The following is an 11,982-nucleotide window of genomic DNA, read 5'->3' as shown; positions in this document are numbered from 1 at the left end:
ACGCGCACCTACTTCGTAGCAAGTTCCGCAAACTAGCTCGCATCGGACGTGAGTTTCAACGAGAATCACACGGGTAATGCCGTACGCGAAGTAACCGCTGTCGTTTGAGCACCGCACGACCTGCGATATGAATGACGAAAAAAAAACCCCCCAAATCTCCTTAAATCGACCGAATTTCTCCCTCTTCTTACATGAGAAGATGACACTCGGCATAATTATTATAATTCATCGCGAGAAAGACATTATTCTGCCCGTCTCGAATGATCGCCTTACACTTCGCGACAGGGATACTTTCCCGCCTGCTCGTTTCGAGAGTAAAAGTAGAAAGTCTGGACGGGGTGAAACCGGAGGAAGAGCAAAGGGCCCGGATAATTCGCAGTCGTTGAAAGAGCGAGGAGTCCGCCACAATGCGGCCGCCGCTGATACTCGGGGAAACCTTTCGAAGCCCGAGAAGCGATTTAGCGCCGGCATTGTGACGATGTCCGGCGCAGCTCCGGCCGGCTGATAAGACTCACCTACCTATCTGCTACCTCCTACGCTAAGTTCTCGCCGGCAAAGAGATCTTGGAAAATACCCGTCGCGAGACAACCGAACGCTACTGTGGCGGAGAGGTCCTGTCTGCCCGCCTGTCTCGTGCCGAATCTCCTCCCGCTCGCCTCGAAGCCGCGGGCGATGTCTGATAACGAGTGCGCGCATTCCGGAGATCGCGAGATGAAAGGGAACTCCCCGTTTGTTCCGCGTAGCTGCGAATTAAAATGTAAATGGCAACTCATGCGTACGCGTGTGTGTTGGGCGTGTAGGCGCGTATGAGACGCACAGTGAGCACAAGAAACACGGTCGAAAGTCAGGATTGCTCCGTGACGATATTTCGTCCGAGTTTAACGCCCTGGAGCAATAAGCCCTCGCAGGCTGCTTTCGCGTGAAATTACGCGAAGTCGGCGTGCGTATCTCTTCGTCGTCATGAGCGCGCCACCCAACGGGTGGGTATTAAGAGAGAGAGAAGAAAACACACCGAAGTGCAACACTAACGAAGAGAGATTCACCTAGACCCGTAATTAGGCAAGACCTCGCTCAAACTCGCCGACGCGGCGCAAACATATCGCCGTCGCGATATATCGTATCACAACGGGACGATTAAACGAACGACGAGCGACAAGTCGGCAGACCCGCCAGAGAGAGAGAGAGAGAGAAAGAAAAAGCTGAAGAAGTAGAGAATCCTTCTCTCTTTCTTTCTTTTTCTTTGCTGCCGTATTATCGAAAAAATAATTTATCCACACATAAAATTTATTTACTGATTATGTCGTCGGTGTGTGCTGGAAAGTCTTTCGAAAAGTCTTTCGAGAAGTTTTTCGAGGAGCCTTTCCAGGAGAGAAGAGGAATCGAGTTTGTTAATACGGTCTGGAATACAGTTCAGAGAAACAGAGAGACAGGCTGATTTCTCGAAGGAGCGGAGGAACAGAAGTTTCCTCACTTTGGCCGATTAGATAAGATCGTAAGCGAAGTTGAAGGACTCGGTTTCGATCTCGGCGTCGAGCGACGAAAACTTGAACGGCTGCAGGTGGAGAATCACGCGGCTGAAGAAAGCGGCAAAGTCCGTCGGAAGCGACGATGTAAGCGTCGCTAATGATTCTCTAACGAGGTGTGGGTCAGTCTTGTTCCGTCGAGAAGAAAAACCGGCCATCTTGGCACGACGGAAAGAAAGCTCTCTTTTTCGTCGCCGGCTATCTTTACCTTCGCCATCGACTTACCGATGACTTTTTCCTCCTGCCCCCCCTCTCTTTCTCTTTCCGTCGACCCAACGTCGCCGCTCTGTCTCTTTTCACTCTCGTTTCGCCTCTGAGAAATTTTGTGCTCCTCGCACCCACGGCTGCATCGTCTTAAATATTCCACTCTATTTTCCCCGCAGCTTCCGCTCGCTCACCGGAAGTCATGCTGCAGCCTTGAATGCATTTCGAGAAAAGAGAAAAAGAATCGAGCTCAGGATAGGATTGTTAGGCAGAGTGAGAGAGAGAGAGGGAGAGGGGGGGAGGGAGGAAGAGAACTGCGAAATATTCCCACCGTCGTCCTGCCAGCCCTCCGAGTTTCTGCCGAGTCGGTATCGGATGAAAGGATAAGAATTATTAATGCCAAACGCGCTCGCGAGACACGGTGGTGTTACGTTATGTCGGCTGTCTGAAGGCAGCTGCAGTCGCTACTGTTGCTGACCCGACGAATAATATTTTGGCGTTTATTTCCCTCTCAGCTAAGATAATATCAAGCGATAATAATAATAATTTTTATTATTGTTAGAATAACAATAATGATGGTCTGGCGCGATTCGGCTACGGCCTCTTCTGGATGATGTTGAATCGCGAGCTATTATACGCCGATTCGCACTAATTCGCGGAAATTGGTGATGAATGAACGCGATGCGCGGTTTAATTGGATCGGCATTTCCGAGAGCTATCTATCGATCGGTCGCAACTAGCTCGGCCAAGCCGTGGCGCGTCGATTGCACTCGTGCGCCCTTATCATTATCACGGCCGAAACACCGGCCGATTCGGCATTCGCGCTTTCATTATTAACCGAATCGACGTCGACGTCGAGCGTCGCCCGCTCGATATTCCCAGATGTCCTCCCACCTACTTATCATTATATGCAGTAATAGGGACACAATGAAATTCCCGCGGCTGCCGAATTTCGGATGCGCGTGGCACACGGGGGCCCGAAATTCACCGAGCGGTGTGCTAGAGCGGACTTCTCCCCGGACGAGATATACGAGTAAGTAAAACCGATGATTGATACGAAGCGCGTACACTAAGGGTGATTCAGACTGACGGTAAACAATTTGGATAAATTGTTCGGAAGGTCATTCTGAATAAAAAATGACACATGGACATATACGCCCTGTTCGTAATATTTACGTGACTCCAGGAATCTTAAAATTAGAACATTTATTATAAAACCGAACTGTAAACAAATGATATCTCACATTCTTCTGTGTCGTTTTGATTTCTCAAAAGAGTCACTTCGTATCACGCTTTTATTCTGTGATAGGAACAAATTCGTTTCAAATATTGCGAAAAGAACTTATATATTTTTTACTCAGAAGGACCTGCAAACATTGGCCTGACGACAATCTGTCGAAATATTTCACACTCGTTCTGAATCATCTTGTACATAGCTAACGTTTTCTGCTATAAATGTTTTCAAAGTGCGGCGAATTTCTTCCAAAACATCCTCCGACACGAGGTGTTCGCAGCCGGCTCCTTTCTCGGTTACTTTCATCGAAAAGCTGTCCAATTTACTCACACACTCGATCGTAAAAGCGGCGTGAGAACGAAAAACAGAGAAATAGAGAGAGAAAGAAAGAGCGCGCGAGCCGCCAACCGGAAGAAGACTCCTCGTCGAATCCCTCCGGTGAACGTAAGACTACCGGCTCGTAACCTATCGATTTCCTGCGATACCATATCGAAGTGCTCGCGATTGCAGCACGTATCAGGCTCATCGGAATTGTGCCTCGCTGTCGATAAGCACGGAAGTCGCGCCTTCTTGAAGCCTTCGTCGGTGATTTAGCCGACTCGGCTCGATTCTCCGTTTCAAACGCTCGGCGATCGACAGTCGCGACGGTACTTTCGCCTCTAGATTTCCCATCCCGATCGTGTCCCATCTCCCTGTCTCGCTCTCAATGTTTAGCGTTTTCGGACTCGCCTGATTTCAAAAGCTTCATCCTCCTCCATACATCGGATAGCCGCATTTAGCGCTGAATAGCCAGTCAAACCACGGGAAGATTCTTAATTTTCATTTTTATATTTTAATATAGATGTGAGACGATTCGGAGGTAAGCTATTCAATTTGTCATCGGACTTGAGACTCGAGGGTACATTAATACAGCCCGTCAATCAGTCGGTGTTGTACCTGTCTAAAGGTATGAATGTCCCTCCGGCTTCCAGTATTCTATATGAGTGGTAAGTCCATGGTCAAATAATTTTTTTGCATTATTTTCTCGGAATTGTTCCACTGAGAGGACGGTTGAAACAACGACCAAAACGTTTGGATTATTTTTAGACAATTCTTGGAATAGGTTTTGTTCAAGTAAAATATATTCTTCCATAATACATTATTTTTTATTCTATTATTATTCTATTATTATTTTGTGTTTTATTGATAATTTACAAAATATTTTAATACAAATAGTAAGAATTCACACTTTTTGTGTCTGTAAGTCTAACTTCAAGTCTAACTTTAAGTCTAACTTAAGTCTAACTTCTTTTCATCAACTGATTTAATGCAACAGGCTCTAATTGAACGGTCAATATAATGATTAAAAATATTACATATGAAGATGAGATCAAATATCAAGTTTCTCCTATTTAAGGATAATAAATCTCATAACTTTGGGGAATTATTCAAAATCAAGTTCTATTAGACATTGGCTACGTTCCAAACTACATTGAGAAAAAGTGTATAAACCATATTAAGATCAAGTATACAAAGCACATCGTCCGCACGTCCTCGATAGCATGCAATTCGCAGTTAGGTGCCGCCAAAGACTCGTCGCGGCCATTAAAACGCTGGCGATCGAGAAAGTTTGCGAATTTATCGCCTCAATCTTGTTCGGGAATATTTATGACCAGCCGGCCCAGCTTGTCCGTCTGGCCAGCCGACTGGTCGCAAAAGTTCGCTTCGTTTCGAGCGAAACTCGTGCGTTTACACCAAAGCCTCTCGTCCGGCTTTGTGACCATCGGCCCCTAGTAAAATCAAGCCTAGAACCGACGTTGAGAAGCCGACCGGTTGTTTTTAGCCGGGTGCTCGCGCACAGAACGTAAATCCGCCCGAAGACTATCGGCCGGCGCGAAACTTCACGGGCAGGATGATAGGGAATACCGGCGAAATCCGCTCGCGAAAACTTGCGACGACGCGTGAAACTTTCACCGACGCGCCCCTCTTTTGCAATTCGGGCCGTAACACGCTGAAGTTTGCCGGTGGCAAAGATAACTTTGCAATTCCTCGGTACTGTGTATCGCGGGGATCCTCTGGGATACGCGTGAAATGCAAAATCGCACAGTGGAAAAATTACGGGAAATCTATTCTTCTCTTTCCCTCATTTACGTGAATGTGCTCTCGTGAGACGAATGTGGGTTAGGCTCGGCGCCTCGATTTTTCCACGCTGCGAGGCGGTAGCGGGCGGGACACCCGGTATACAGGGGGCCGTATTTTACATACAGCAGGAATGTGAATTTCGCAAACCGCCGCCTGTAACGGGGCCTAACTCGAGCCGGGGCGTTACGTTCGGTTGGCCGGAGGGCGAGTTTCATATTCAATGAAACTCGGAGCACGGGGGCCGTGCGTTCCCATCTCGAGGCGCGAGAAAATTGTAATTCACCCCGACCGTCCTTCTCTCTCTCTCTCTCTCTCTCTCTCTCTAGTAGCATCTAACTTTTCCACCCCCGCCGCCGGCGGAGTGGGCGAGCGAGAGAGAGCGGGCGCGGCTGGCCGAAATCCCAGCGCGAATCGATGTAAATCGTTTCGCGTGTGTACACCAGATATAAACGGCGACGGGCTCGATCCGCTAACTTATTTCGCCGATATCGATTCGCCGCGCGCCGATATAAAGTATAAATCGCGCCCTATGCGAGGTGCAGCTCGCGCGAGACGCTCAACGATTTGTCGAAATCGAATCGCCGTGCACGGGGTGTCGCGAAAGTCGCTCGGATCTCCGAGACCGACGACTTAAGGACGACTTATAAAACGAATCGGGGTAATTTAGGGATATCTCGGTATGCTGACGCAAAATTAATTATTCCACCCGAGCTAGTCAGTACTTTAACGTTCCAATAATTTAAATGAATATTCTGGTCTTTCTTTTAATCATATAGAACAGATAGATTGAAAGATCACATATAGAATAAACAAATAGGAAAATAACAAATATTTTAATGATAATATCATTTCCTACTTAAAAATAAATCTATAAAGATCTATAAATTCTATAAATCTGTAAATATCTATCTATAAATTAATTTAGACTGAATATGTGGGGCCATCAGAAGCCAAAGCACGAATATGTTATAGTGCCATTTAATATTAATATTGCCAATATTAATATGTCTATATACGGGAGGATATAATACTTGAACATGTAATAAAATGTAATATGTCCAAATTATATTATTCAGTCTGCGTACGCGAAGAATGAATATTCGTCAAGTATATCCTTTGTTCCTTTTATTTTTTAATATAATTCCTCTTTTATTAACCCAACGTATAATTTTTAATTTGGAATTTATACCGAGTTGGGTTAATACATCCTCACGAGTTTTTAAATGCTAATATTGTTACGAGTAATCCCGTCGAAGATTCGGTAGCTGTATTAGTACAGCGTCAGTTAGTGGGGAGATCCAGATTCGACTCCTGGCTGAAGCAGTTTTTTCCACAACACATGTATAAATTTAAAATGAAAAATCCCGAGTTGAGTTAATAAAGGGAATTATATTAAAAGAAAATAATTTAAATAAAGGATACGCTTGGACGTGTAAAGAATCTCCGCGAACCAGGAATCTCCCAGACCGGGTAATAACCTGGACGTACGTTATTACACACTCGAGTATTATATCCTACCACGGACATATTAATATTGACAATATTAATATTTATATAGAACTATAACACATATCCGCGCCTTGACTTTTGATGACCTCATATTCTGTTTTTATTATTTTTCCACTGTGTGCAGAAATGATATAATAGTGTACTTTTTTAGACGTGTAATTATTAAATTGATATGAAAATGTTATCACAAGAATGAATTGTGTTATTTAAACACAATTTCCGCATATAAAGTTTAATTTTTGGCCTCCCAACATGTCGAAATATCCCAAAACCACTCTATGTCGAATTAATCGTATTTTTTACTAAATTGGGAATATAGTTCTACTTAATCATATTTTTTACTAAATTGAGAGTATAGTTCAACTAATTTTATTAATTAAACTCTCGGACAAGCGGATATTTCACTTCGGTCCGCAGGCCGTCCGAGGCGGGTGGTTACGTCGTATCTTAGCACGTATTAACGTCGTCCCGTGACGGTTTTCAGCCGCGCGACGTCGAGAAGAGACGGACGGCGCGATATTTATTGGAAGTGATTTCTATCTAGCACGCGCGTCGATGCCGCCGATCGATGCCTTTCATCTTTTATTCGCGTTTGACTCGCATGAACGCGAGACGTCACGACCGGCGATAGATGGCCATTAATAGTCTCGCTGGATGACGTTCCGCGGATATCCGCGATCCGCGCTCATCCGTCACGCGACGAGGTGAAAGAGATTCGTCGTCGATGACATATTTCAACCGCGACGCCTCTCACTCCCCCCCTCTCTCTCTCTCCCTCTCTTTCTCTCTCTCGATGCATTCTTTCGTAATGCAATAGCTCACGCTTGTGTGTGACTAACGATAATTACAAAATCCGTCGCGCTCCGTCCTTCGAAACCATTGAACCGGCAGCGCGCTTCGAGCCTTCGACTTGAAATTCCCCGTGTGAAAAATTCCCCCGTTGCCGACGTAATCGATGTATACGCCTTAACAACAGGGTCGATAAGTCGGCGTTCGATGGGGGCAAATTTATCTTGGCAGTGCGATTCGTTTCGCAGTCAGGCCGACCGCGCGAATTGTGTACCGAGCGGATGACAAATCATGCGTCGAAGCCGGAATGAATTATTCCGCTCTCGCGTGCATCTGATATTCCAGTCCGGGAGCGCACACACCGCGCCCGGATGATCGAACTCTCGTTTTTCCGTCGGCGATGCGTCCGAAATGTCGATACGTCTTAACCTTCGGGCGCGGGATTAATGTCTCGGCGGGGGCGCGGAAAACGGATTTCCAATCGCAACCTCGTCGTCGCTCTAAGTGAGGCTACTAGAGATCGTGGTCTGGAGCAGTGAGGGAGAATCGATTTACGAAGAAGAAGAAAACAATAGATCCGAACCGAAGGTAACTGTCAGCGTGGAGATGTCCGCTAGCAGGACATCAGTGAAAACAGGATAAGTATCTCCCGTTTCGACCGAGCCACCCGGTAACTTCGAGCCAGCAGTCCGTCGATGCGAATTCCAGTTCGCCTATTCGAGCCCCGGCTCGCTCAAAATTATAGTTCCACCTATAGCATACATAAAAAAGGACACTCGCGCTTAACGGTGCGGTTAACTGAGCGAGCCACCTGCGTCGCTCACGGCGATCAACCATAAGTTCGCCGAGATCTCACGGCCACCTGACCCTTTCGCCGGCAAGTCGAACCGCGAGAGAGGAGCCTAAACGCCGACTGACTAATGGTCGCGGCTTGGCTTGACGTACGAAGGAAGTACGAGGGGGTCGAACAGTCGCGAGAACGAACGATACATCAATTACTCGCCGCTTCGTCGCTTTATTAGCCGCGTCGCGACGGCCCCCGCGGACGAGCAATGACAGAGGCAGGGGGAGGAAGAGAAGACGAACGCGAGAGTTGTTGGTAACAAAGTTTATAAAAAAATCTAGCCGGGGAGAAAAACTGCGAGGGGTGTGGGGGAGGGAGCGGAGGGAGCAGGCGTCCTGCAGGAAGCCGCCGTTTCCTGAAATATCGCGCAACTTTTAAACCACCCGCCATCGCTTTCGTTCGTCATTCAACCGGCGAACAAAAACATCGCCTGCCAGAGCTTAGGCATTATCTCCCTCCTTTTTTTCTCCCTAGCCCTTTCACTCTCATCGAGGAACTCGTTTCAGGTGCGTCGCCCGGATTATATTGTACTTTCGGGGCTTGCACCGGGGTGGACTCAAAAGTGCAAGCTTTCCGTACAAAAGGCCGCGACTCGGGATTAGCCGGAAGTCTCGCTTCGCAGCTTCAGCTTCAGCAGCGAGCGGATATAAATAATAACGCTGCGTCAAGAGGAAAGACTATAGCTTTAAAGCTTCGCAAAAGTTTTTTCCGCAGATTTCTTCGGTTTCTGTCCCAACGATACATAATACACAAGTATACAGTAAAAAAAAATGTTTTAACACTTACGCAACGTGTCGATTAACGTATTAACTTTGTGTTCATTTTTCACGTAATATTTATGTTACCTTTCAATATTCATTTTGTGTTAAATTAATACAAAAATTAGAATGGATTGTTTGGGACATATAAAATGTGTTAAATTTAACGTAAAATTTTTTGCTGTGTACAAAAATTCGCTCAAAATAATTCACGTGTGTTCGGTTAAAACCTGCCACACTTATTTTCATCCATAAAGAAGGTAAAGTGCCAAAAAATCCGTAAAAAATTAAAAAAACAACTTTTTCCCGAAATTGTAAGAAAGCCTAAATATTTGCGAAGAGTGGAAAAGTATTCCGGGCGAGAGAAGTGGCATTCGCTAGATGACGCGGCGAGAATACTTGCGGAGTGACGTCACCATCTAAGGATATCATATTTTTGCACGTCAAAAAAAATCACGATCGTGTGGCAGAGCTTCTTCGTGACGCGAACGACATAANGGGGGGGGGGGGAAGGGTAATTGGTCCATCAGGGGTTCCGCACGCTGCGCGATGGAATTTTCGAAAATTCGAGAGAGGCCGTACATGCTTCTCGCTGGGAATTGCAAATTCCCCGACAACTACATCGGTTCCGTTACGAGCGGGCGTTTCCGTCGTGTGTGTGGACGTGCGTCTGTACGTGCACGCCTCCGCTTTACTAGTGTGCGGGTGGTCAAGAGTAAGGGTGAGAAGAGACGGAATAAAGCCCGTGACATGCGAAAAGCGCATGCTACTACACTTCGCTGCAAATTGCGCTCTAACAAGTCGCAGCAGTCGAGTTTGAGCTTTGACGATGACGTTTACTACTTTCTGATTAAGCTAATCGATGATCAACTCAACTGGCAGGATTGTCAGCATGAAAAATGAAAGACAGTTTATTATTAAAATAAATAAAAAGAATTATTATATTATTAAAATGAATGAAAAGAATCGCTCTCTGTTTTACATCGAACGAAAATTATTTGGAATTTGCAACTATAATCATGGTGAAATAATTAGTTAGAAAAATTATTTTTCTAATAATTGTTTTAACTCTATACTAAGTCTTTAAAGGTCCTACATTAAGTCTTCTATTGTATTCTTTTGATGCTACAAATGAGGTTATTTTTGTTTTCTCCGCTTAAAGACTTAATGTAGAATTTAAAATTCCCCCCGGGAGATCTAAATTCCCATTGTAGCATCAAAGGACCATTACTAGTGCTCCTTTAATATTACAAATGGGAAATCATTTCCATTTCCGTGATTTGAAGTCAATGAAGAACTAAGTAGACTTAATGCGGAACCAAAATAATCTCGACACGGGAATATACATAAAATGATTAATTTTTTCGTTATTGTCGGATGACAAATTACAAAGCTACAAGAACTTGTCGGCAGTTCGATTAAATTAATCATCGATTAATCGGAACTTAAGGAAGATCGCTCTAAGCTTGAAAATCAACACCGTGCTTTATTGGCTACCAACCCTTTCTAGGGGCCGCTTATATTGCGAGAGCGCGACGTCGCAGGAATTCGCAAAATTCGCCGGTGTTCGCTGTAATAACGCGGTTTGTCGAGGATTGCCGAATTTGCGAGACGCACGTCTAGTGTCAATAGGGAAGTATGCACGGCACCGTCCGCGATGCGGAAGGCCACTTCGTGCGCCGCGGGCTTAAGGCTGAACGGTAGCGCGCTTATAGAGGAAGAAGGAAGGGGTCGAACCGCGCGGTGGCTCTCCATGGTGGCTACTCTATGAAATATTCAACGCGCCCGCGGGCCACGTCGTCATTGCTTTTGTAGGAACGTAACCACCACCCCGTCGCGACGCGCCTCGCCGCGCCGGCGTCGTTGTTCGCCCGTCCGTCTGTCCATCTCGACCGGATGCATTATTTTTCTACATTTCCCGGCGCGCGCCTACGATGCTACCGATAGCTCTATCCGAATGCATAAACGGCGCCTGCGGTATTCAACTCGACATTCTCATTTGAATTCGTATACGAATAGCCGGGCTGAATCGAGACTCGGTTGAACTCGTAGAAGCGGCTGTAAAAACGGCAACTTTATTTTCGTATTAAATCTGATTCCCGGATGAAATCGGCGAATTCCGGCGAAGATTTGCGTTTAATTACGCGTGTTTCGGCGATTGTTGACGAGGAGAAGAAGGATGCGCAAAGGTGACCTCCCTCAAAATCCGCTTACGCGACTGTGAACGCAAACGAATGGTAATGATTGTAATTGAATTCTCAGCCGGATTAGACAGGACCGAGCTTTGCGGTGCTCATGCACGCTCGTTCTTTGCACAAGACCACCGTTCTTAAACAGTGACGTTGAAGAGCTCGACTTAGCGTGTCGCGAATTAATTCGCCAAATCGGAGGAAATGCACATTTCCAACGAGGAAGAGGTCTCGAACGAAAGGAGGAGGCCCGTCGGTGGGGCACCGAGTAATTTTTCCACTCTCTAAACCAACGGAAGCTGTATGCACTCCAGTCTGTCTGAGTACTCGACCGATCTGACATCGTTTTAATGAGACCGCGGCTGCGACGAGGAAAACGAGAGAAAAGAGAGAGGCCAGAAGAAAAGGAGACCAGGGAGGAGAAAAAGGGACGGCAATAAGGAGGCATTACGGCAGCGCGTCGAGTTCGGCCGAATTAGCGGCAGGCTAATGACAAAAAGTCGAATTAAAATAACAATTGCGTCGGGAGGCGAGTGAGGACGACGCGAAGGGATTTAAATCCCTCCGCCTCCTTCCAACCCTCGCCGCCCACGCCCGCGCATCCCTCGCGACGCTCCCTTTTTCGCTCATAGACTCGCCGGAATATTTTGAAATTGCAAATTTGCGCCGCGTCCTGCCTCTCTTCCTCCGTTTACCCCCTCCCCTCTCGCCCCTTCATTCTCTCTCTCTTTCTCGCACCGTCGCGCGAATTTAAATAAAATACGCACCCCATCGATTTGCAGTTTCCCCAGCGGCGGAGGAGGGGGGGAGG

The sequence above is a fragment of the Dinoponera quadriceps genome, unplaced genomic scaffold (genome assembly GCF_001313825.1).
Source record: "Dinoponera quadriceps isolate SergipeBrazil2010 unplaced genomic scaffold, ASM131382v1 scaffold343, whole genome shotgun sequence".
NCBI lineage: Eukaryota > Metazoa > Arthropoda > Insecta > Hymenoptera > Formicidae > Dinoponera > Dinoponera quadriceps.
This window is presented reverse-complemented; position numbering follows the sequence as displayed.